The sequence below is a fragment of the Diprion similis genome, chromosome 8, assembly GCF_021155765.1.
Source record: "Diprion similis isolate iyDipSimi1 chromosome 8, iyDipSimi1.1, whole genome shotgun sequence".
NCBI lineage: Eukaryota > Metazoa > Arthropoda > Insecta > Hymenoptera > Diprionidae > Diprion > Diprion similis.
In genome coordinates, this window is record NC_060112.1 from 6,374,697 (window position 1) to 6,399,670 (window position 24,974).

General features: G+C 36.0%; 1 protein-coding gene across 1 annotated transcript in view; it reads right to left on the reverse strand.

Annotated features, from left to right (window-relative positions):
* Positions 1-24,974, reverse strand: part of LOC124409390 (neurotrimin-like) — a 98,788-nt gene that overhangs the window by 54,884 nt on the left and 18,930 nt on the right. The gene's annotated exons all lie outside the window — the stretch shown is intronic.

The window sequence follows — 24,974 nt, forward strand, 5'->3', positions numbered from 1 at the left end:
AATAAATAAAAAAAAAAAAAAAAAAATACAACGTGAAAGAACGACGTTGTGACATTTTTTCCGATTCTCGGTATTAAATTCCTTGAAAATCTAAAGCCGATCACGAATTCGATGCACACTTGCCAATTTTAACAATAATTTACGCAGCGAATTTTTTTTATTTTTATTCTTAATTGACATAGTACAGACTTTGCATAGAAATAATTATAGAAAGTCTGATCAATGAAACTTTTGTACAAGAGGTTGAATTTTTCGTTAATAAAAAAAAACCTTCGCTAAATTTATATCCTAATTCGATTTTCAACGAGTAAATAAATTGAAAATTTGTCAACTAATCGAAAGAAATTCTTATATGGAATAACTTTTTCACACGCAATACGTTATAATAATTTCAACGAATTAACTTTTCAGAAAAGTAAAACTAAATATGATAAAAAAAAAATAAAAATCGTCAATTATAAGCCTTCAATTCTGCGAAAGTGAAACTTTCTTCTATGGACCATGTATCGCAAATGACTTGTAGACAATGAGGAAAAAAATAAAATAAAGCGTTCCGAAAAGCGAACAAATTGCTTGCGAAATTTTGTGGGAGGTGAAATTTCAGTCTGCGGATACTTTTGGCGAAAGGCGTCGGTGGCCAGAAGGTGGAAAATATTTCTCTCGCTGGGGGGTCTCGGAAGCGTGTCTGCAACGCTCTGCGGGATCGTCTGGAGACCCCGCCGAAACTTTCTCACTAAATAAAAACTCGCGAAATTTCTGCGCAATAAGTTTTGCCCACCCCTTATACACCGCACGTACGTGGCGTTCCACGATCTTTTCGCCTCTGTTTGCGGATTCTACGGTGTGGAAAATTTCTCTTTTATATATAGATACAGGATGCGCTCTATGTACCGTTTCAACCCCCGTCATCAATCTGATTTCTGCAGAATTTTTCGCAACGTCGTTTTCTGCTTTTCTTTTTCTTCTGATCTCTTACGTTTTTCATACGGAATACAATAATATAATTTTCTTGCAGTTTTGTTGAACAATATTTAAATTGTTTTCTGTTTTTATTCAATTTTTGCAAACTTTTTCACGCAGGGATATTGGATTCAATATACGACTATATGAATATTCCAGAATAATTTATCAACGATTGATTTTTTTATTATTAAGGGGATGATCGTTGCCTGAAAATCGATACGTTTCATTAATTTCAGTACGATATCGATCTGCATCGAGTATTTGTGAGTTTTAGATTCACGAGCTACGGAAATCTATTTGAAAATGTAAAAATAAAACATACGCATATTATTAACAGAAGCTTATCGTCAGAGATCGATGCTTCGTTTCAAATCGCTTCAAAATAGTTAAAAAAATCTTATAGATTCCTTTGATTTCGCTCGTTCTCGGCTCGTTTAACACAAAACACTATTTTCCACAAATTCACTAAAACGGATATTCTTTCCTTTAACTTACGATCGACCAACTTACTCTAACAAAACTAAAATACTTGTAACGAGATAAAAAAAAAACATTGCTAAAAATTATCCATCGCAAAATTTGTCTAGGAGTAAAGTTTTGAAAGAAAAATATCGAGCTGCCTTCTTCTCGTATAAATAAACAAGAAAAGATTTTTACTCCGAGGTGAAGAAAAAATGTATATCAAGAGGGAGGAGAGCGCATATTTCGTCTCTGCATGCTGGGATTAATTTTTGTCCGTATTTTGGGAGGGTGTATAAGTGAATCTCGACAGGTGGTAAATTATGGGAAGGATTTCTACTGACACCTCAGAGAACGTGCGAGAACAACAGCGAAGCGACGAGAAGACCCCGCGGAATTCGAACGCCCAGGGGGATGAGAAAGGGAAAGGGAAAGAGAAAGGGAAAAGGAGAGTTTTAGGGCGGGTGGGGGGGGGGGGGGGGGGGGGAGAAAAAGGAACCGCTAGTGAGACGCGTGCATACGTTGTGTACGTTATATGTACGCGTTTGCGAGGTGATATTTATTATTATTATTGTTAATAATATTATTATTCTTCATTCTTATTTTTTTACTTTAACTTTCCTTCTCTCTCTTTCTCTGCGAGTAGGAATGAAAAAAATTACGAGCGTTATTTTTCCCGACGCGAAACCCTTAAGAATGTTCGTTTTTATTTGTTTACCGCGTTTTCACTTGAATTTATTTCTACTTTTCTTTATTTATTTTCACTCTCTCTCTCTCTCTTTCTCTTGTTGCTCTTGCTTCTGCTGCGTCTCTGAATTATTAACAGATTCTTTTCTTCAACAGCATGAAGATTCCCAATTTAAGTGTAACAGACGCGTTTTACGTGCACGCGTAATTATTTTTTCATTTAACTAATGCCACCCATACTTAAATTTTATTCAAACGTCTACGAAGTCATTAAACATTTTCATAATACATAACTGATTGTAGGTTCAATTTATAAAAATGACGACTTTCTTACAGGATTTTATCATGTGTGTGCAATTGATGGGAAAATGGGGAAAAATAAAAAAATTGGACACAAGTAAAACAGCAAACGATGATCATATCGAGGTTTGAAAACTAACAATAAGTCAGGTTGTGTTTTTCAATTCGGGAGCCTATCTTAAATCATTTTTTCACATCAATCGTGAAAGCTTCATTTTAGTAAAATTGTACACTATAATTCGCCTAATGGAGATACTCAAAATAATTGCGTCGCATAGCGCAGAAGCGTGCGAAGTGTCGCTTCTTCTTGCACTCAGGAAAGTACAATGGCAACGAATTTAGCTGCAGTGCGAAGATTGCAGACATGCACTTTGTACGCAACGTCCAGGAATTGCAGGGAAAAACTTTTCATAAAACATATTTTTCTTTCATTGAGCTGCGCGACTTTGATACGAATGAAAGGTAAAAAAAAAATAAGGATGAAATACAAGTGAAAAATAACAATCAGAAAAAAAATCATCCTAAATGGGGTTAAAGAAAGAGAAAGAAAGATCTGCCGAGAAAACGCTTCATCCGCCTTGATGATGCCGTCCGGAAACTCTCTCGACTAATGGAATTGAAGTTGAAGCGTGTTTCGAACTACCGAGAACTTGGATTGTCAATTATTAAACGAGTTGAAAAAGATTTTGTCTAAAGAATTTTATCCCGCCCTTAATTATGTCAATTAAATTTGCATATTGAAAGTTGCTACACAAAATTAATACGGTTCTTAGATTTTTATGGATCCCGTATTCGAGAAAATCATACCATCATATAAGATATACATATAGAAAAAGAATTGTGTATAAATATGGTAGATTGATAATAATATATAATAAATAAAAAACGTTTTTGATTGTCATAATATTTTAAGGTCAGGGAAAAATAAATTGAAGAAGAAAAAATATGAGGAGAATTAAAACCGTGAGTGAAAAATTTTCGTTTCACAGCGCGACGATTAGCCGGCAGATTTTGAACGAGGGGTGATAAAATATTAGCCAATCTTGCGGCACTTGTCGGTTAATTTGTTAGGGCGATACTAAACGAGGGTTGTTAATACGAATTTGACACGACGTCCCTGCCGGGGTGTCTAATCCAACGTTCTTAATCTACTTAGGTCAGAATTTCGTCGGTTGGTTAAATATATGCAAATTTGTGCCGAGCATACGGATGTATTTCCAGGTTTCCATTGCGAATTCTGTACATTGGTTGAATTATCCCTTGAGAACGAGAAATTCATTTTTTCAACTTATAATTTTCTCTCTGAATGATCTTGATTGATATTGTTGAAAATTGGGAGATGCTATCTATTTTTTATAGGAAATTTACTTCCGAGCTAAGTGAAGCGATGAAACATCTTTTCGCCGAAATTTTATAATTATTAGCTTTGAATAGTTGCAAGAAATATATTTTCCATTTTGGAAAAAAAAAAACGTCGATGATGAAAAAACCGAGTTATAAATACATGAAGGGAAAAAATGATTTGATATTGATTTTTCAACTCCTACTATTGTTTTTCGTGATAAAAATATATATAGCGATATTTCGAGCTATTTTTGGTGATCACTAATCACTAATTTATAAGGTATTAAATAAAAAATGTTTTTTCAATTTTTGCGAACACTAATCTTCGAATTTATCAAAGTTCTGAAATAGTGCCAAGTAGTGATGTGCGATTAATCGATTAATCCAGTGTTTCGATTAATCGGTTTCCCGAATAATCAATTAACCGGCGATTTTGGGTGATCCTTTTTTTTTATAATTAATCGAATAATCGATACTTTCGATTAATCGTATTTTCACACAACATTGGTCTCAAAATTCGAAAAATATTGGAACTCCACTTGATGAAGGAGGATTAAAAAACCTTAAACATGAGAAACGGTTTTAGGACATCCTTTTCAGTTTTCTTTTCAAAGAATGTGACAATTTGCAAAAGATCTTTGAAAAATATTTCCCTTTCCTTTCAAAAAAAAAAAAATGAAATAAATAAAATTCACATTCTAACATTTGCTTGCATTGCAAAGCTCTATTATGCGAATTTTCAGCTGCTATGGAAACGGTCGAGGGTTGGATTTCAAGGGGGATGAAGGGGTTAGTTGAAAACCGTATGTGAAAATATTTTACCAACTAGGTAGGTACGCCATTCGACTCTAGTCTATGCACACACGTGTAGGTATATGGCTATACAGTTAATGGAAAATCGCTATACCAAGCTCTCTGGCTACATCCGGTTTGGCGCAGATATTCTTTTAGCTTCCTCACGCTGGCCAAGCGCAGCAAAGCATTGCGCTACTTTAACCGATGCATCCAATCTGATAGAAGCACCTAGATTCACACCGAACCGTCATCTTTATTTTATATACATATCTGAATACGCTGGGAAGTTGAAATTTCGTCAAATTTTTCTTGCAAATTTCGGTTATTCTTTATCATTTTTTTTTTTTTTTTTTTTTTTTTTTTTTTTTCTCTTCGAACTCACAATTAAATAGTCGGTGCAATAATTCTAATTTCTAAAAAATATTCTAATCGATGTTAGAAAATTTCGTTATCACGAAACTATTTTTCTTTAATATGCATGTGCTGCAATATTTTATAATGCATATAATTTTTCCGATAAGGAGCAACTGGGACTGGAAATTTTCGCCTGAAAAAAGTTGTATCGCGTTGTGATAAGTTAGGGAGAAAATTGGGGTGTGAAATGTTCTCGTGTATATATAGATATATACGAGTATGTATGTATATATATATATATTCCCAACGGCATATTTCGTCACGTCTGCAGTAAGCAACTTCTGAGACAACTTTTTCTTTATATACATATGTATAATATATATATAATATATATATATTCCTGATATACCCATCGGCCACTTTAATTTCATACCGCGAATAAGAAGAGAAAGTCGAAAACCTGATATGAAGAGGAAAAGAAAAAAACAAAAGAACGAAAGGAAAAAGTTTTTCCCCGGGTCGCGTCGACATTATTGATATACCAGGTATTTAATACAGAAAATTTTTCGCAATTTACTTTTTTCCACGCATAAACGAGAGACGTTTGAAAAATATCTTTCTTTTTCACGTTTATAATACGATTTGAATAAATAGAATCAATTCACATTAAAATTGCGCGAATACATCGTGTCTGGTTTAAATAGACAAACGTTTGTCGTTTAATCTTTTTTTTTTTCATCCCCTTCCTATTTGTACATCAATTTTTTTTTTTTTTTACCCTTGTCCAAAAATGTGTTTTGACAAATTTCAAATATATATATATATATATATATATATATATATATACTGATATTTAGTATAAAGTTGCTAGAGAGTATTGAGGTGTAACGAAAACTTGCATTTTTCATATCTGAATTTACCGTTGAAGGGACCAACGCTGTGAGAAAAACTTTTACAGAGTTTATTGTTATTACACCATTTAATTAATTGAGAATCTCGAAACTTTATTTCCGTCGGTATATACCACGGAGTTTGGAGAACGGATCGCGCGGTTATCGCGTTGAACGTTCAAAATCTCGCCGAACGGCTTCTACATGTGTATGTGTGTGTGTGTGTGGGTGGGTGTGTGATACTCGGTATGTAACACGCGGCAGGTCGATATTCGTAGACTTGGTGATATACATGAATACTAGAGACTTTAAGAAGTAGTTAAACTTTTATACCCGCCAAGCCGCGCACCCTGCACCGATATTCCAGACCTATTACTGTATCTGTATAGGCGTTATTATACTTGAACGTGGGGATACGATCTCGTTTTTTCCCAAACTTAATTAGAAGAAAAAGTTTAGTGTAAAAAAGAATCGAGTGAGTTGGAGAGAGGTAGAGAGTGAAAGAAAAAGCTCGAAGAGAGTTTCGAGAACGCTTTTCATAGCCAAGCTCTGTCGGGCATAAAAATTTAACCGCGCGGTATCATTTTTTTTATTTATTTATTTTTTTTTTTCATTCTTTTCATTTTTCCAACTGTCTTTTACTCTAGTTTCTTTTGATCATGTATTGTACCCACCTTTCCTCCGATCCATAAGGTTTTAATATTAGATAAATGTTGTTCTTGTATCAACTGTGTTGAGTGAACATTTTTTTCAAAAGGCTGTAGAAAAATTATGAAACGTAGAAGGCTCAATATAAGTGAACGATAAATTTTTAATAGAAATTTAAAAAATAAACACATACATAATGATATTGCTTGACGAATATTTTGAAAATTTTACATCTTGCCTCACTTGAGGACAATTAGTGGCAGGATTTACTTTTTTTTCTTCAATTTTTGCCGATATCACACCTTGGATAATTTTTTTTTCTCTTTTCTTTTTTTTTTTTGCTTCTTTATTTTTGTTGCCAAAAAAAACAAAAACAAAAAAAACGATAAATTTGACATAACGGATTCCCGAATTTTCACAATTTTCTCTCCCTTACTGCAAAGTTTGGTTTTTGATTAATTTTAATTGATAAAACGAAACGTCTTCTGTAAGTGTATGTGATAATAAGATAGCAATATCGATTCTTGTTATTTGTTCTTTAATATTATTATTATTATATAATGATATTATTCAAAGTTAAGGAAAAAAAAAATAGTCACAGAAATACGGAACCTGATTAAGTTGAAATACCATCAGAGCTTTTGACAAAAGTACGATAATAACAATTATTCTACGATCATGATAATAATAATGAGAATAATAATAATATTCAGATACCATTAACGAGAACATAAAGGGAGAAAAACGATTTGAAAAATAAAAGGAAAAATCTAGTGTATAGAAACGATCCGCCTCTTCATGATTTAGAACCCCTTGCGCAGATACGAGAGCTTGAATGCCTTTCTTCGAAAAGTCAATCTCCTCTCCAGCCTCCATATCACTGCTTTTATGCCTTAAAAAAGATGATCTCAAATAAATTTTCAACCTTAGGGTAGTTTTTTTTATTTATTTATTTTTATTTATTTTCTTCTCATTATTGCTGTATGATATTTATAATTACAGAGTTTGAAAAGTATTCTTTTCAGAATGTTTTACGTTCTAAATGTTATGTTTATGTTTTTTTGTCGATAATTGTGAAGTTTAAAATTCTTGTCAATCACATTATTATTGTTTATATACATCATTGATGTACAATAGAAGGCGAAATGGATGCAGCAGTAGAATTTCTTCGTTTAAGTTCCAAATTTTCGTATGATAGTTGTTATTTTCACTGTTATTATATGTACTGATAATTATGATGATATTTGAAACGTTATTACGTAACTGCACGTCCCTTGATGTTGAAGCCACTCGAGTTTCCAGTGACAGTAGCCGTTTTCCACCACTTTTAATGCCGCGGCTGAAAAGCTCCCGAGGTTATAATATACACGGTATCTTACCTACAAAAGTAATATACAGCTTTGACTTTCGCTTCGAAGCTCGAAGGTATCCACCAAACCAATCATTTTCCACGTCACTTAAAACCACGTGGCTTGGAAGGGTATTAATTTTCACGTAAACAGAAGCTTGACGGGGAAGTAAACCAAGTAATGGAGCCAAAAGAGGAAGACAAGATAACGGAGGTGGAAAACAAGGTTGAACGCAAAATAGAACTACAAAGAGATGAAAAGAGTTCTTGCTTCATTATCCGTATAACAAATTTCAGCGTGCAAATGAAACTCCCTACCTTTTTAAACTAGTCTCTTACACGCGCACCAAACGTTTGTTAATTTTTCATCGCATGGTTAAATTACCGCGTAATTAAAAATATTTGAAAAATTTCGTACATTTCTTAGTCTCTATATAAACGATGTTATTAAATATAATTATTGTTAATGATCCGTTGGGAAAGTTTTATAAATCAGACATATGAAAAGTTTTCGCTTTGATCATAGAATTTCATATAAGAATATAAAAATCTTGAAAAATGTTTTTGTTTTTCGTAAAACGAGATTTTCTATTTATTCTGTTTATTACCCACTATTCCAGAAGTTTAATAAAAATTCTAAAGATTCAAAAAAAGCAAACAATCTTATGGCATACATTTTTCTAGTCCAATCTTTTAATTTTGAAAAAAAAAAATAAAAATTCGGCAGCCCGAAATGAAGGCTGAAAAAAAAAGGTACAATAATTCAGAAACATTTCTTCTTACGGTAGGTAAAATAACACAGTCAGTAGGTAGGTAAATCAAAGAGGGTGTAGGTCACCACCCATTTAAGTTGACATTAACTACGCAATTTATACCCCCATAAAAATAAAAAGAAAAGTGCAGTTGGTGTCAGTGGTGGGATGAATCGACTGTCGCATTTGCCGAAGACTGCGAAAAGAGAGAGCGAACGAGAAGGGACGGGGGGCGGGGGGGGGGGGGTGAAGACCCCACTTGCGGCTGTAAGGGAAACGCATAATTGAACGGATCAGAGGGATGACGAGAAGCCAAACCGTAGAGGAATACCGAAATCTCCGCAGCCAAGGGGGCTGACCTGAATTCTCTACGGATGCTGCCGGTGCCTACGTTTAATTGAAAATTGGACGAACGTTGTTTCCGCTGTTGCGTCTGCCCGAATATCTCTGACTGCATATATTGTGCACGGTGCATGCCGGGTACATGCGGCTAGCTGAACTCTGTTGCAGCAGTGCCAACCTACTAGGGGAATATTTTTTTAGGTAGCGCCAAAGCAATTCCTGAAATTTTTCATTCAGACGGTACCATCATAACTTTTTAAATGTTTTAATGGCGCTGTAATTATTCTTCATATTTTTTATTTTCAGGAGTGATATTTTATGGTATTGAAACTCGATAGATATATGTATATAGGAATACATTGTATATTTTATTTTTTCACTTTGTAATGTGGACATTTTTCGTGGGAATTTTTTTTTTTTAGATATTTCGCTTTCAGTCTTAAGATTTAGTCAGAGATCTGAAGATTTTCTTCAGATTTAGACCTAAACGACAATATTTCTTAATAAGAAAGCAACTTTTCGTTTTTCTATGAACGGACTTTTTATCTTTTCATTGTCACTCGGTTGAAGAAATCGTATGGTTACCAATCGCTAGAAATGTCCCTAGATTTCTTTCGAAACGCAAATGCCCTCCTAAAACCAATTGCTGCCATCATTGCATCGAAATAAATCTATTCATTTTTATTTTTGTTGAATGTACAGTCTTGGTTTCATTTAACTCTTAAAAAATTCGTCGATCAAATATTTTTTAAATGTACCCTAAATTGTTTTTTATGTTCAAATCCTTGCAATACTATTTCGTTTTCTCAACCAGAATCTAGTCTTGCATTTCCAATTTAATTATATATCAAAAATCTAATCGGAACAGGTTTACCAGCCTTCAGAAATGTCCCTAGATCCCCCTAACGGCGAAATCTCTCCAAAAATCAAACTCCAGATTCAATTGTTGCGATCGTAGCATCGAAGTTTGACCAGATATTTTTATTTCGATTAAATTTGCAATCGGGGCCGCATCTGGCAGTCGAAAATAATCCCTAGAATCAAATATGATTTCTAAATATTCCTTAAATCGTTTTTCAGTTCTTGAAACCTGGCAGTTCTTCTACTTTTTCTCAATAAAAATTTGCTGTCTCATTGTTAGTATAGTTTTGTGGAACAATGTTGCTCTTCTGAACGAGAAATCGGTTCAGTGGCTGCTTCGTAGAAGTCGTCGAGTATACTTTCCTCTGTTTGAAAGCATTCAATACGAGAAAAGCTCGACAATATATACAATTGTCTGTATTCGAGTCGACAGTATAGCGAACGCCGTGACAGGATTGAATAAATTTTAACGGTTGTAGGTCATTTCGATTCACTATTGGTATGGAAGTGCAGCAACAACAACGTTTTGTACCAGAGGTGAATTCTTTCATCCAAACTGAAAATTCTCCCATCAAACTGAGGCTCGAATTCTCTCAATTCATGTCCCCGTATAATATGACAAAATCCAATTTAACAATATTTTCCGAACTTTATACCGCAATCCTGATTAAATTTTTGTCATGTCGGTAAATAAAGAAAATAAATACCAGCCTTCGAGAAGGGAAAACGGCTCGGCAATCTCTGTCCGCGTGATTGCCTCGTCACTTTTTTTTTCACCCACTCAGATTCCTTAGCAACGACTCGGTAATACGGTGTATGTAATCATTTCATCCATCCATGGCTTCGCGCCCTCGGGATTATATGTATGTATATATATGTATGTATGTATATACGAGTCTCACGATGAGTTCAAACTCTGTCAACTTTCCTCGTTTCAGTTTCATCGTTTATTTCAGAAGTGGATTTCTGTACCGAGTTATAGTAAATACAAAAATTTTTTTGCACAAATAAAACTAATCGATATAATATGTTGACAAGATGAAGTGTCAAACAAATTGTTAAAACTGATTAGCGTTGCGCGATGAAATTTTATTGCAGACAACAAAGAAAAACGTGTAATCTATCAACCGTTTATGGAGATTCTAAAAAATTATACAATTTCCATCCTTTTTTTATCTAGTCAATTTTGCGGCATCCGAAAAAAACAAAAAGTAAATATTTGTTTAAAAAAAAAATGATAGACTCTATCGTGTGATGGTGTAGCAATTCGAAGAACGGAATTTCAACGGTGACTAAAACTGATAATGACTAAAGTGATGATTTAAATTTGTAAATGTATTCGTAAGCTCCGTATAAAAAGACGCGACAAAAAAAAACGAATTCGTTAAATAAGTGTATGATTAAAACATACACGTTTCATTTTTTATGTTCACACGATCACGCGTGAAGCGATATAACACGGATTGTATACCAGGTGGTGTGGGAATATAAACCGTGCGTCAAAAATTTCCCCAATTTAACGCATCAAACGGTTTGCAGTAGGTATAAAAATTGAATTTACAGCGAGCGAAATGGGCAGATTAAAAGAGAGGGAGCGGGGAAAAAAGAAGGGCAAAAGGGATAAATGAGTGGCCAAATTGATGAGAGAGGCGGTGGATAAACACGTGGCTCTACTGTGTCGTGCGAAAGCTCTAGGGGAAAAAGCGCGGCGACACCTGGTGCGGCATAAAATGATGTGTAATGAATAGATCGCGTCCCTCGCGTGCTTTGCCCAGCCATAAAAAAATAAATAAAGCAATGATAAAGTAAAAGTTGAAAAAATAAAAAGCCTCGGTGTGCGATGAAAATTTTCTGCCTACTGGAAAGTAGTCGTTTTTATTGAAAACTAGATATAGAATTTGATTGGTTATTAATATTGCAATTGAACATAGCATGTGTTATACGTATTCATTATACCCTTCATTGGCAGTAAATTGTGCCAGAGTTTAGAAGAGTTATTAATTGAAAGCTCTATAGTGCTTGCAGAAGCTCGTTTCACCGATATTACACTTCGAAAATTAAATGGATGAGCCCTTTGATGCCTCGAGACTTTATAAATTCATCCCCTGATCATGATCGACTTTTCATAAAGACTTGTTGTATGTGCTTCAGGTACTTAAGATTGAGTTAAAAACCCCGATCAGATAAGAAGCGACGAAGAGTATAGCTGAGAAGCACTGGAAGTTTCGATTCAACGATGTGGCTGGCTCAAGCACACTAATTGGTAAGATTTTAATTGAATTGTTGGTTTGAATCGAGGAACAAGGTACTTTGTCAATCACACGAAACCTCAATACAGTTCAAGTGATGATGCAAAATTATCGTCGAAATAATCAATTCATAAAGTTTCACTTGAAGCATTCACAAAGTGTTTTCAGTCGCTGGGAAGCGACACTTTTACATCGGTGATATCGCAGTCTAGCGGATGTTCGAGGGAACCGCGAGGAACGGATTGAAAGGGATGTAGTAGACGAGAAGACAGAAGTGGCGTAAGCACAAAAAGGGGCGAGAGAGATGCGGGGAAGTCGACGTTACCTCTGACACACAATGGCGTAGAGTCAACGAGCTGGAAGCAGAGCCTTTGCAGTAACTAGGAACGACCTCAGAGTGCTATTAAATATGCAGGTAAAAGAGTATACCATGTATGCTTTGGAACGCGTGGTGTTGCACTGGTGGAGGTAGATCGACGCCAACTCTGATTTGATAAAGCGATTCCAAGCCCGTAGGGTTGGACTCGGCAGAGAATTTCAGCTGCCTCATGCATAGCGACGACGCTTGTGACAAAAAATTTCCATTATCGTTTGAAAAACTGTTTTGTTGGTCGACCAACTAATGAGGATTTTTCGGTTTGTTCACCTTTCAACAGAGGCAGAGCCGCCATCGAGGTGGATGAACCTGGATTCAGGAGGGGGGGGGGGGGGGGGGGGGGGGCATGCCTAGACGTCATCTCCGACTGGGATGATAATGTCTGCGGGAAATGCCTGGCTCGTACTGTCCGCTGTGTGGAGGGTTGATCCGGCTGGGTTTCCAAGTTTCATCTCGTTACCGTGATGTTCCACTTGCTCGGTATAAAGTACAGGATTCAATTTATTGAAGTCTGCTCTGCTGCAGCTATCTATTCTACGATCTGCGAGAAAAAGACTGTCGGCTGCACACTCTTGCCGAACAAGAGACAGATAGAGTGAAATGCACCTCTTCTATTCCGATTGAATTTTATATACAGAAATCGCTGAAAAGGGACCAACCGAGTCAAAGGTCTTTCAGGCTCGTCGGTCCTTCCAAGTGGAACTCGGAGTTTGGTGAGTTCTGATACATTGTCACTGTTTTAAACCCTTTCAGGTACTTTAAATTGTGAAAACAAGTGCGTTCTTGGCTTCTAGAGACTTGGTTTTAATATAACATTTCAAAAATCTGATTTTTGATCTACGATGTGACCAAGAAGATTATTCTGTATCAGCCAACACATTTGCCAATTTTTTACTCATCTAATATCAGAAGCCAATCTTCTACCAAACAAAGCTTTTGGCTAATTCGCTACTCGAGCGTTTGTTTCAGGTGGCTCCGAGGGAAACATTGAAAACTGTGGTCACGCGGTGCGATTCCGGTTTATATCATGAGGCAAAAATCCTTGGGTTCAACATACGCAGAAAATCGGCGAGAATAACTGAGGCCTCAGCTGAAACGAGCTTGCAGAGTTGTAAGTATCCATCGTGCCCACTTTCCTGCAGGCGGACGAAACTACATCCGCATCGTTGGGACCAGAAGTGACCCGAGAAGCCGCTGGATCCGGCACTCTCGAATTGCTTAATTTCTTCCAATTCTACTCAGATCGTTTTCGGCCCCCCGGAGACTCGGAGCCCTGCAATTACACCTTACACGCACCGAAGAGATGAGCCTGTCGCAGCCTGAGATACGCGGGTTCAATGCTTAAAGGAGACGGAATCAAGCACGAGAGGCAAGAGAGCAGGAAAAGGACTTTGCTTCTAGCAACCGACTTCCGATTTCAAGATGAGGATCCGTTTTTGGAACAGAGAAAATTGCACTGATCACAAGGATGTAACAGGATCTTGTACTTGGTGTCAATGGTGGAGTGAAACTCACTCAATCCTGCAACAATGGTATCGCAGAAATTTGTCTACAGGTTTTTTTTTTTATACTAATAATGAATCCAAATCTGTTCGCAAAAAGTTTCTGAAATCACTTGTTTCTTGCTTTCAGAAATTTTTTAAAGCAATTTGATTTCGGTTACATTGTCGAAAATTTTTCTATGTACTTCCTAAGATGTATTGAAAGCTTTATTCTGATACGAAACAGTAAATTAACCACACATTTACATGGTTTTCCTGTAAATTTTTAGTAAAATCAAAAATTTTCATTGTAAATTTCAGATTAAATACATAGAAATTTACGCCGTGGCACCGAATTCATAACAAATCTTTTATAGAATAAATGTGTGGTAAATTCACAATAATTTTTAGCGGTGTGCAAATAATAAAAAACAGCTCATTGGGGAAGTTCAAGTGTGTACATACAGTTTTTGAAAGAGTTTCAAACGGCTTGTGTTGCCTGTTGAATTCTAAAAAATCTGTCGAAATCTTATCACCCATTATTTCAAAATGCAATTTACCAAAAACTGGAGACGCAATCCAACATCTGACATCGCCATCAAGGTTTTCTAAGACAACTCCGACGAGAAGTTTTTTTTTACGAATTCACTTCACGATGTTAGATCATATTGAAAACTTTCTCGATTCCTGGAAGAGTGCGGAATGCTATACGGAAAAGTTAGCCGTTAGAATGGGGAAATAATAAAAGCCTGATGTCCTGAATAAATGCATTTCGAGGTTGAGTATAACGAGGGTTCATGATATGAGGAGAAGGATTCCGACGATGCGATAAAGTTTCTCTCTCTCTCTCTCTCTCTCTCCCTCTCTCACTCCCTCTTCTTGAGCATTGATATTTTCTCGCTCCAAATCTCTCCGCACTTTCATTAGCTATAGATCGCGTGAATCGCGTCGAGCATGGAGGATAACTCGTCATGGCAGTGCTTAGTTTCAGGAAAGACGGAGCCGAGCGCATGGGCCGATATTGATACGATCAGAACTTGGCCTCGGTTTGATGAGCCATTAAACGACCTACGACCTTCTCACCTCGGATCATTTAACTGCTATGCGCAAAGATTTACTGCACTTTAATCGGTCCCACTCGCTGTCAAAATCACACCCCCATTCACTGAGAACTCAGGAATGAAGTGTAATAATTGTTCTAATCATCTGTTAGCAAAAACATAGCAATAAACTGGCAACGTTTTTTGATCGGGAATTGTCAGCCTTCAAATTTGCGGATGCAAACGCGATTTTTTACGATGAAACGAAGTACACACTAAGCATCGGTTCTTTATGACGTCCGAAGTACCCATCGAAATCTGAATCATGGTTGCAACATTGAAAATTATAATTTGAGGGCACTTTAGGCTGATTGTGAGATGTTACATGAGTTTATCATAGTCCGCAGCTAGGCGAGAGTGGAATTGCTTTGAGAGACGTGTTGAAGGGTAAACCCACCCTCACGTATTACGTGGAACCGCTTATTGGGTTTGGTTGCAGGGGGAAGATTCTGCAGGAGTAGATGAGCTGTAGGGTGAAAGGGGCGGTGAAGGAGTCGAAATCGGGGATGCGCCTTGACGGGTGTGAGGTGCAGGTGTAAGGGAACGTCAGAGGGCTGTCGCTTTGTAAACAGCTGGCTTAATTACACAGGTGAAACTCGTCTGCAAGGCAAATCGGGAATACAAATGCAGGTTGTAGTTGGATGGTTGCTTATGTTAGCTGCGATGCGATGTAAGGCAAGACGAAGCTTCTGCACCATGATTATACGGAACTACAACCCCATTAATCTAGTTGAGAAGCCTTGACGTCGTAGAGATCGATTGCCGTCATTAGAATTCGAGGGGTAATAAGTTGTTTACCATAAATTAAAAATTACTCATTATAGTGATGCAATTTTTAATTCAGGCCATAATGACGCATCAAATTTCACTTGTGATTTGGGATTGGAAACGGAACGAAATACAATTCGTATTTTGTGTTTTTTTATTTCAAAGATATGAAATATTTCAATTTTTTTCAGAGTCTATAAAGTACGTAGATAGTTGTGTATTATATACTAATGTTTTTTGTATTTTATATTGTCTAATTTAGGATAATTGCAAACGTAATTTTGTAATTTATTTCATCTTCGATTCAAAACGGAATTGTAATTCTGTTTCACTCTTAAATTAGAAAATATGAATTTGATTTGTAATCGTTCTGGAATCGATCACGTGTTGAAATTTTCCCAACTGGAATTAAGTTGAAGTAGCGCTATCCAAACGTCGCGTTTCGTATTTCACAATCAGTGCTTTTCGAAACGTGAAACGTGATCCCGTCGACGGAGTTTTTGCGGTAAAAAATTGGAGCGACAACAAAATTGAGAATTGATGTTGGCACAAAAAGCTCGAAAGCCAGAAAGTCGATTGAGATGGCGTCATTTGTCAGATAAGGTCAGATTACCACCTTTCTGTAACTCGGACGAACGGCTAACTATAAGAGAGAAGATTTCTTGGCCAATACGCGATGCGATCGTGGCTTAACATCCTGCAGCTCGGGCGAAACCGTGTAACGCTGCAAGCGACTTGAATGCGCGATTTATGGCCAAAGTAGCGTCATTTGGAAAACTTTTTACGCCTACTGAAGGTCGTAGGAGTCACTTTCCCCTTCCTCCCTCCTCCCTCCTTTCCCTCCTTCCTTACTTCCTTCTCTTGCCCTTTCGTTCTCTTCTCTAGGTTATACATACGTATATAAGGGGCATTCCATGACGTCTCGATTAAGATTCTAAGTCGATCTATCAGATTGGCTTTTTTCGGAATTTTTTGACTCAGCGTATCTGAAATATGATTTGGAAACTTGAAAAAAAGAACTTTCTAAAATCTGAAAACATTGGAAGAATCTTGTGGAAAATAAAAAAAATTTTCATACCTATTACACGATGGAAATTTCATAACTTCAAAAGATAAATAAGCAGAATTGAACAAAAAATCATTATTATTAAAATAATGTTGTTGTTGTTGTTGTTGTTGTTGTTGTTGTTATTATCATCAAGAATGAAAATTTTTATATTCATTCTGATATCGAAAATGCAATCGAATAATAATAATTCATTTTTTTTATATTATTCTTATTTATCTTCTGCAGTTATGAAATCTCCACCTACTAATAGGTGTTAAAATTTTTGTTATATTCTATAAGATGTATCCCAATTTTTTTAAATGTTAGAAAGTTGGGTTTTTCTTTTAAGTTTCTAAATCATACTTCAGATACGCTGGGTCGTCGAAAAATTCTGTAAAAAAATTGGGATTTCGTATTTCGTCATGTATTTCTATACAAAAAATTATAAAGCCAAGCTGAAACATGGACTTAGAACCTTGATCGAGATGTCATTGAATGCTCTATATATAGTTATGAATTAGTAAAAAAATGGCTCAAACTCTACCGAACCAGGGGCACCAATTGAAAACAAAACCCTGATGAGCTGCTATTGGCCATCGCAATTCAGCAAATAGTCTATATGCACATGACGTTTCAATCAATTTGGTTTAGTTTTTATGTAAATTTCGATTATTCAACGAGCTTTTTGCGGCTGTAAAAGCTTGAAGAATTGTTTGTTTTATTTGAATGAAAAACTAAGCTTTAACTTTTTGAATCTGCACAATGTAAACAGTAAAAAAATGTATATTACTTTGGGGTGAAGTAAAAATGAGAAATACAAAGCTGCGTAGAAGCTTTTTAAGGCTAATAAAAGCTTAGCGAATGTCTTATTGTATTTGGAGTCGACACTTCGAGCTAAACTTTTCGAATCTGCAGCACATAAACAGTAAGAAAGAAAAAATTAATATCAGTCAGAGGTGAAATAAAAACGACGAATGTTTGTCGTGCAGGTTATTAAAAACTCAAGAAATTTAAGCTACAATTTTGAAACGCGGACCAGATGTAAAGTGAAAAAATAATTTCTTATTCAAAGGTAAAGTAATAATGACGAATAAAAATGCGGGCAAAAGCTTTCATATATCTATTAAAATTCACGAGCAGTGATTTCACGACTAATAGGAAAAGTTAGATTTTATTAGCCGAGGCAAGAAGCAAGACGTCATATCATACGTTATACACGTATTAAATGTTAGAAGGTAAATCATAATTTATCGACGGTCTACGTGACCCGTTTTAGCTCCGTAGCTGCGCTCAATCATCGCTAGTTCTGCTCTTCGTTAAGCTGAGTTGAGCCGGGTCGCGATTCCGACGCCTAAGACTTTATGAGTTTGCCAACCTGGAGGAGGACATCGGGCCAAAGCTTCGTCACCGAATAGCTAGCTACACCTGGCTGACCTCCTCCCCAGGTAATGGGTCTTAGCCTCGCGAGTTTGAGGCACGTGGTAAACGCGTTCGTAATCCCAATTAACTCGAGCCTCCCCCCATCCCTCCCTGACTTACTCGTCGTCATCCCCCCTTGGTAAGTGGGATTCCGATGGCTCATCCCCTCTGCGCCTTGATTCCCACGGGGTAAGAGTAATGGTAATAAAGATGAAAAGGAGGGAAAAAGAAGATGTCGAATCCCCAAATGGGAATGGGATACTCGAAAAGTTTTTTGTTCTCTTCGATGTTACGGGAAACGAGAGACGGGGATGAAATTCTTCGATTAGCTTTCTCCTTGTATGGAGTATACGTTTTGACCGTGAACGGAAATTTTATCTCTTTCTTTTGTGGCGTCGAACTTGATTTGATTTATGCACCGAATCAAATTCAAACAATTTTCAATACAAGAACAGTTTTAATTTTTATTCGATCTTCTTGATCAATCAACCTTGAAGAGATTGAATTGGAAGATAAATCAAACTGTAGAGTCTTTCGTAGTGAAGAGTAATAGCCACTTCCAATTTTTATTTTATAAACTCGAAAAGTTTGAATTGATGCAAAATTGAAGATCGATCAGTTATTGATTTACTAATAAATAAACAATCGAAACTAAAATGCATTTTATATTGACGAACAATTCAAACCACGATATTTTTATATTGAGAAAAAAAAAATTATCATTCGAATTGATTCAGATACGAATTTGAGATTAATTATTGATACCACGTTTTTTTTTTTTCTTTTTTCTTACTGAAAAGCGACTCCAGCTCATAATTGTTGCTGATTGTAAATAAGAATGCAATTTGAACTCCGATAATATAGAACTTAGGAAGAATCGAATGTGGAATAGTTTTGACTTGAATCATAATTAATTCCGCAACGGTATTTCGATTGAAAAATAATTCAAATATCGATATTCGCAATGTACTGATCAAGTTTCAATTTTCGAAAAGAATTAGAAAAAAATTTTTTAAAATGACTCCAAACCATACACAAAATGTGAATCCAACAAAAGTCGTCGATCTTTACAGTTGCTTTACTAATTTTCAGCAAATAAAAATTTCGAATTTGCAATTTAATGGTTTTTTTTTTTTTTTTTTTTTTTTTTTTGTTCGTAGCATCGATGGAATTCCTCGAGCTTACAATGCAGAAACTGGGGCGTGTGAAATGAATTGGCGCGAAAGTTATTCCGCTTTCAGCTGTCGGGATTACCGTGCAGCTTTCGTCGGACCGATCGCGGGGCGTCTTGAAGGGTTGAGACGGGGTGCAGACTAACCCTGGCAGCCCTTGAGCAGCCGGTAATTGAATCTCGAACGGTTTGCTAGAACGAGGGAAGCACGCAAGCTGCCCTCCCCCTCCTCCTCCTACTCCCTCCCTCCCTCCCTCCCCCTCCACACCTCGCCGCCGCGCCCTTTTGAAGGAGTGAGTTGAGCCAGTCTCGCACCTCGCTTGGAATCTCAAGGGTGTGCTGCGACGTTTATTTACCGAATCTGACGTCACGTAATTCGTTACTAATGAGAAGTGGCGTTGTACCAACTAATGTTATAGTGGTTTCACTATAACAACACTTTGGGAACAATTAACTACTGCACCCTGCAGGAAATAATACATTGCGCAACAAGTGCGCAGAGTAGGTGATTCTTGCACGAGTGTAATTTGTAGCACGAAGGAAGTGATAAAAGACGGTACTCATAAAAGTTATAAGAGTAATGAAAAAAAAAAAAAAAAAAGAATAAAGTTAGGATTGAAAGAAAATTAAAAGATCTTTAGAGTTGTTGGAAAATTAATGAAGTTCGTAGTCATCACAAAACCAAAAGTTTTCATGCTTAAAATAATCTTGATTGAATTTTTTATTTATTTTTTCGTAAATTAATGTTTGTAACACAGAAAAATCATTACCAATTACCATTATCCAGGTGTTGATAGAACGCTTTTTATATTCATGCTATATATATATATATATATATTTTTTTTTTTTCGTAGAAATGAGTAATAAGGATTTAAGCGACCTTGATGTTACGAACGGTGATTAGAATTTGTCTCACAATCAATATCGTAGAAACATTAATTTCGCTCACCAGTGTGCGAAGTAACTACTTTGCGCACGATTTTTCACAGCGCGGGAATGAAGCATTTTGCGCACTGCAACCCGTGCGCAAAATCGAACTGTTTGGAAAAAATATGTTTCATTTAGCAAACATGGCCAGAGAAAGCTTTTTTAGTTAAAATGAATAGGGTATCGCTGATTGATGAAATAAACTTTTGATTACATGCGATTTCTCTTTTGTTCAGTGAAGAAAACAGAAATATTTCTTTCGTTATACTTGCAGGAAAAGTGAAAAATTTTTTTGTCCATATGTGTATTCAACCTTTATCAAAGTTCAGTCATTTACATAAGTTTTTCTCCTTTCTATTCAACATCATCGTTTCATGTGTACCTACGTCTATTACAGAAGGGTGGAAAAAGCTGCAATATGAAATCCAGCCTTCACTACGTTCCAAAGTTTTGAACAAGCCGGTGAAATTAGTCAGTGTGTGACAAGGTTTTTGATCGATATTCAAACTTATATTTTATACGCATACATACATATAATATGTGTATTCAATATCAAGGTGTAGGCTGCGATAACGTTCCTGCTTTGTTTACTACAGGATTTCTTTTCTTTTCGTTTCTCTTTTCTTAATTTTCGTTTTTGATTTTTCTTTTCCTCGATTCTTGAAAAATTTGTATTTGCTTGTATATTAAAAAAATGTTGGACTGATATTAACGTTTCGTTTGGACAAATTTGGTGATTGTATTATTTTTCAAACAGACTTCACTATGGAAAGTCAAAACGAGAATAGTTAGAATAGTTTGATGAAGAAAAGGAACGAAAAGGATTGTCAAACGCAGAAAATACCGATGAGAAGAATCAAAAAATCGTTGAAACTATTTAATAAGATTCCAAATTAAGGAGCAACAATTAAACTAATTTTTTTTCAAGAAACTGATATTATCCAGGAACGAATCAACTTTGAAGATTTCTAGAAAAATATTTATTCGTTTCTTTCTGAAATTGAACTCAGACTTTATCTATTCCATTGACAATATTTCTGTTGTTTTTCTTGATTCATAGTTTCCAGGTTAAAATAATTTTTCCGTGATAACTGCAGAGCATCTTTCAAACTGAAGTTTTATTGGAAAGCATTCACAACTATTTTCAAACGATAATCCAAGTCGAAAATCTACAACCATGTGACTTTGGAAAAAGAATCAACCCATTCAAATTTCTTTAGAATCGTTCACTTACGTAATAATTGTGAAAATTAAATAAACAATCAAAGGGTTTAAATATGCGCATTGATCAATTCCAAGCCGCATGGAGACATCAAATTATCTGTACATCTTATCATTATTATAGTCAGACAAAATTCTACGACAAACTAAAAGAAAATCAATGAGGTCTCATTTTCAAACACGTGCTGTTTCACCCGAAACCCTCGATGAAGACTGCGTTTCGGCATATCGTTGGAGCTTGAACTTTTTGCGGCTTCACGGTTGAGGGGGTTGATTTCAAGGGTGGTCGAAAATCCGGGAAAAAATGCTCGAGGGAAAGGTTGAACGACGGGAAACGGGTTTCGTCAAGTATAGTAGGAGAGACACACGTAACCTGGACAGCGATCCGCTCTTTCTCTCTCCCCCTCTCTCTTTCTTTTCCGCCGCATGGATCAATCATCATCAATTCTCCAACATCCGATATACGCAGTGCTCGTCTCTCGCCTCCACGGGTAAATTTATCTCCGTTGGGTCTCTTTGTTTCCCAATTTTAGTAACTTATTTTTTTTCTCATTCTCCTTATTTTTTCTCATTTCTCCTGTTTTTTTTTTTTTCTTTTTTTTTTTTTCTTCTAGTCTCCGCTCTCCGTTCTCCTTCTTTTTCCGTCTCTAGTCTTTGATGATGAGGAAGGATCAAGTCTTGGTTTTTGCTCCACACTCGCGAAGTATCTCGGAACTCGCGAACTTCTTCCTTTCGCATTCTCTCACGTTTTTACACGTTTTCCTATGTATACCTATGTACGCATATATATATATGCGTACATAGGTATACATAGGAAAACGTGTGTTCAGTTCAGCCGGTTCATCGGATCGTTTATCGGTCATTCGACCAGCCGAATTTTTCACCTGTACGAACACAGACACGTAATTGTTGCGTACGTAAAAAATAATTTTACCGCCGTTAATTTTTATCCCTTTATTATTTTACTAAAACTTGTTACGGAGATTTCTGATTTTTGGTAATTTTTTTTTTTTTTTGATTCTTTACAAAGATTTTAACATCGTAGTATAATTATTCCTTTACCATTCCTCTACCATTTTTCAATACCATTTCGTTTTTGGTTCTAGAATAGACGTAGTTGCATTTCAAGTATACTATTACGCGTTAATTTTAAGCTTCGCGTAAAGTTTGAAATCGAATTACAGAATCCACCCTGCGTGCGGAAAATGACCGGATTACGCGGAGGACCTGCTCCTAGTGTAGAAATGGAGATAGAGAGAAAGAAGAGAGAGTGGAAACTGCCTCTCGTAAATATTGTTGAATATACAATATGCCAGATACATATGAGATCATGTGTGTATAGAAAATGATTCTCAGCTTTCGAAATTTATGGGTTATCGACTGGCAGTAGCTGTGGCTTTTGTACTCGATGCGAAAACGATGAAAGACTTCACCTCACCTCACCTCACATCACATCACATCACATCACGATTACGTTGAGGAAGCGAGTGAGCCGAAGTTATGAAATTGCGAGCACAAAATTGTTGGGGGGGAAAAATGAACAGTAAAAAGAGAAGAAAACGAAGACTGCAGGGGATGAGCGAAATCGGATTGGAAAGGAATTTTACAGCTTGACAGGCAGTAATCATTTTACACTTACACCAGACGCGTGGCATATTATTTATTTCTTTTCTTCGATATCGATTTTTTTTTTCAATCTAGAATACGAATCTTGCTACATTTTTTTTTTCTCTCTCTCTCTTTAGTTATCTGTTTTCGCAAAGCGAGCCTGAAATCAGACGGTTGACAAGTTCTATAAAAATTATTGGATTGCTAGAGCTGTCAGAAAAGGTTCAGCGTCCAGTGCAAAGCTTGACCTACATTTTAAGCTTTGTTTTAACTCTGTAGCGTATCCCATTCTCGAGTTGCAGCTTATCGAAAAAAAGCTCAAATTCTCTCTATCTCTCTCTCTCTCTATCGTAATTTAGATTATTTCGAAACAAACGCCAAGCTCTTTAAATTTTTTTCATCTCCTCGTTCGAAATTGAGTTTGAACCAGCCGTTTTCATATGAGTTTCTTTCATTCTTTAACACTCCTAAATTCGGGAATGAAATTCAAAATGTAACTCAAACGTTGAGCTAGAATTTCGAGCTCAAAGATTGTGATAAATTTTTTTTCTTTGTTTTTTGTTTTTTGTATTTACTTACAGCAATAACTCACCAACAAATAGTCCAACTAGAAATATGTGAAAAAAAACTACTAATAGAACTCAAATTGCGAACGCTTTTTGCAAACACAAAAGTTCAAAATTTAAGCTCAAATTTTGAGCTTTCACGTCTGCAGAGAAAAAAAAACAAGGAAAAGGTAAAAACTTTTGGTTTCGTGAATATTGATCCTGCGCAGCCTGCACTTTTTGATAAAAATATACAATACGATTGATTATTAATTTTCAATATTCCACCTTCCCCGATGAGAAGAAAGGAAAAAAAATAAACCACGACCTTATGACGGTCGATTTCTATTTTACACATCGATCTTCGCAGGAATGTAGCAACAATTTTTGCCAATTCTCACGAAACTCCCGAGTGACCACGACGCCGGTAGGTCACCGGGTGTGTGGGAATTATCGAGTTACGAAAGGACAGATTCCATCATTTTTTATTAGATAGAGGGAGACAGAGAGGGAGAGAGGGAGGGACAAGTAAATACAAGGCGGAAGGGATCGAAAGAAACTGACCAAATGGAAAAAAAATCGATATACATATATATATATATATATATATATACCAATACAGTGTATACAAACTATATGGTTTATTACATATGTATATATACATGTATATGCGACGCTTGGAGGTAAAAAGTATCCAAATTGACGAAATTCTTCTCCCACTATTCATATTAAAGCTGTCAATCGTTACGATAGAAAGAGAAAGAATATCAGTGGAGAAACGTCAGGTTCACGTCGCTACTGAAACTATTTACAACTCACTATTATTTCCATCCTGATATCTTATGCGTATTACCGTTAAATAACATTAATGGATATTCGGGACAGAGAATAAAAAAAAATATGATAGACTGGCAACTAAGTGAACAACTGAAATAATGCCATTATATAATATTATTCCCTCGCAATTACTGGCTGTCGTGAAATAAAGTAATCGAACAACGGAAAAGTATAATAAATTCTAAAACTGGACTTCATTGACGGCGTATCAGACGGTGGTTAATAGGCATAGTTAATTAGAAGTCTAGTAGAACAGGATAATGAGGTTTTTAAAATTTTTGAATAGGCAAAAAAGAATTCGTCTCAGTACGGCCGTGGTGTTGATGAATGTTTGTTCATACACGTGTTAGAAGATATTCACAGAATGCGTTTGTGGTGTTCGTCAGAAGCGGATGGTTCCAGACTGGAGGGTAAAGTAGAAAGAATTTCTATAAAAATATGTAATATGGAAATGCTCCTCTACGAAAAATGGACTGAAGCT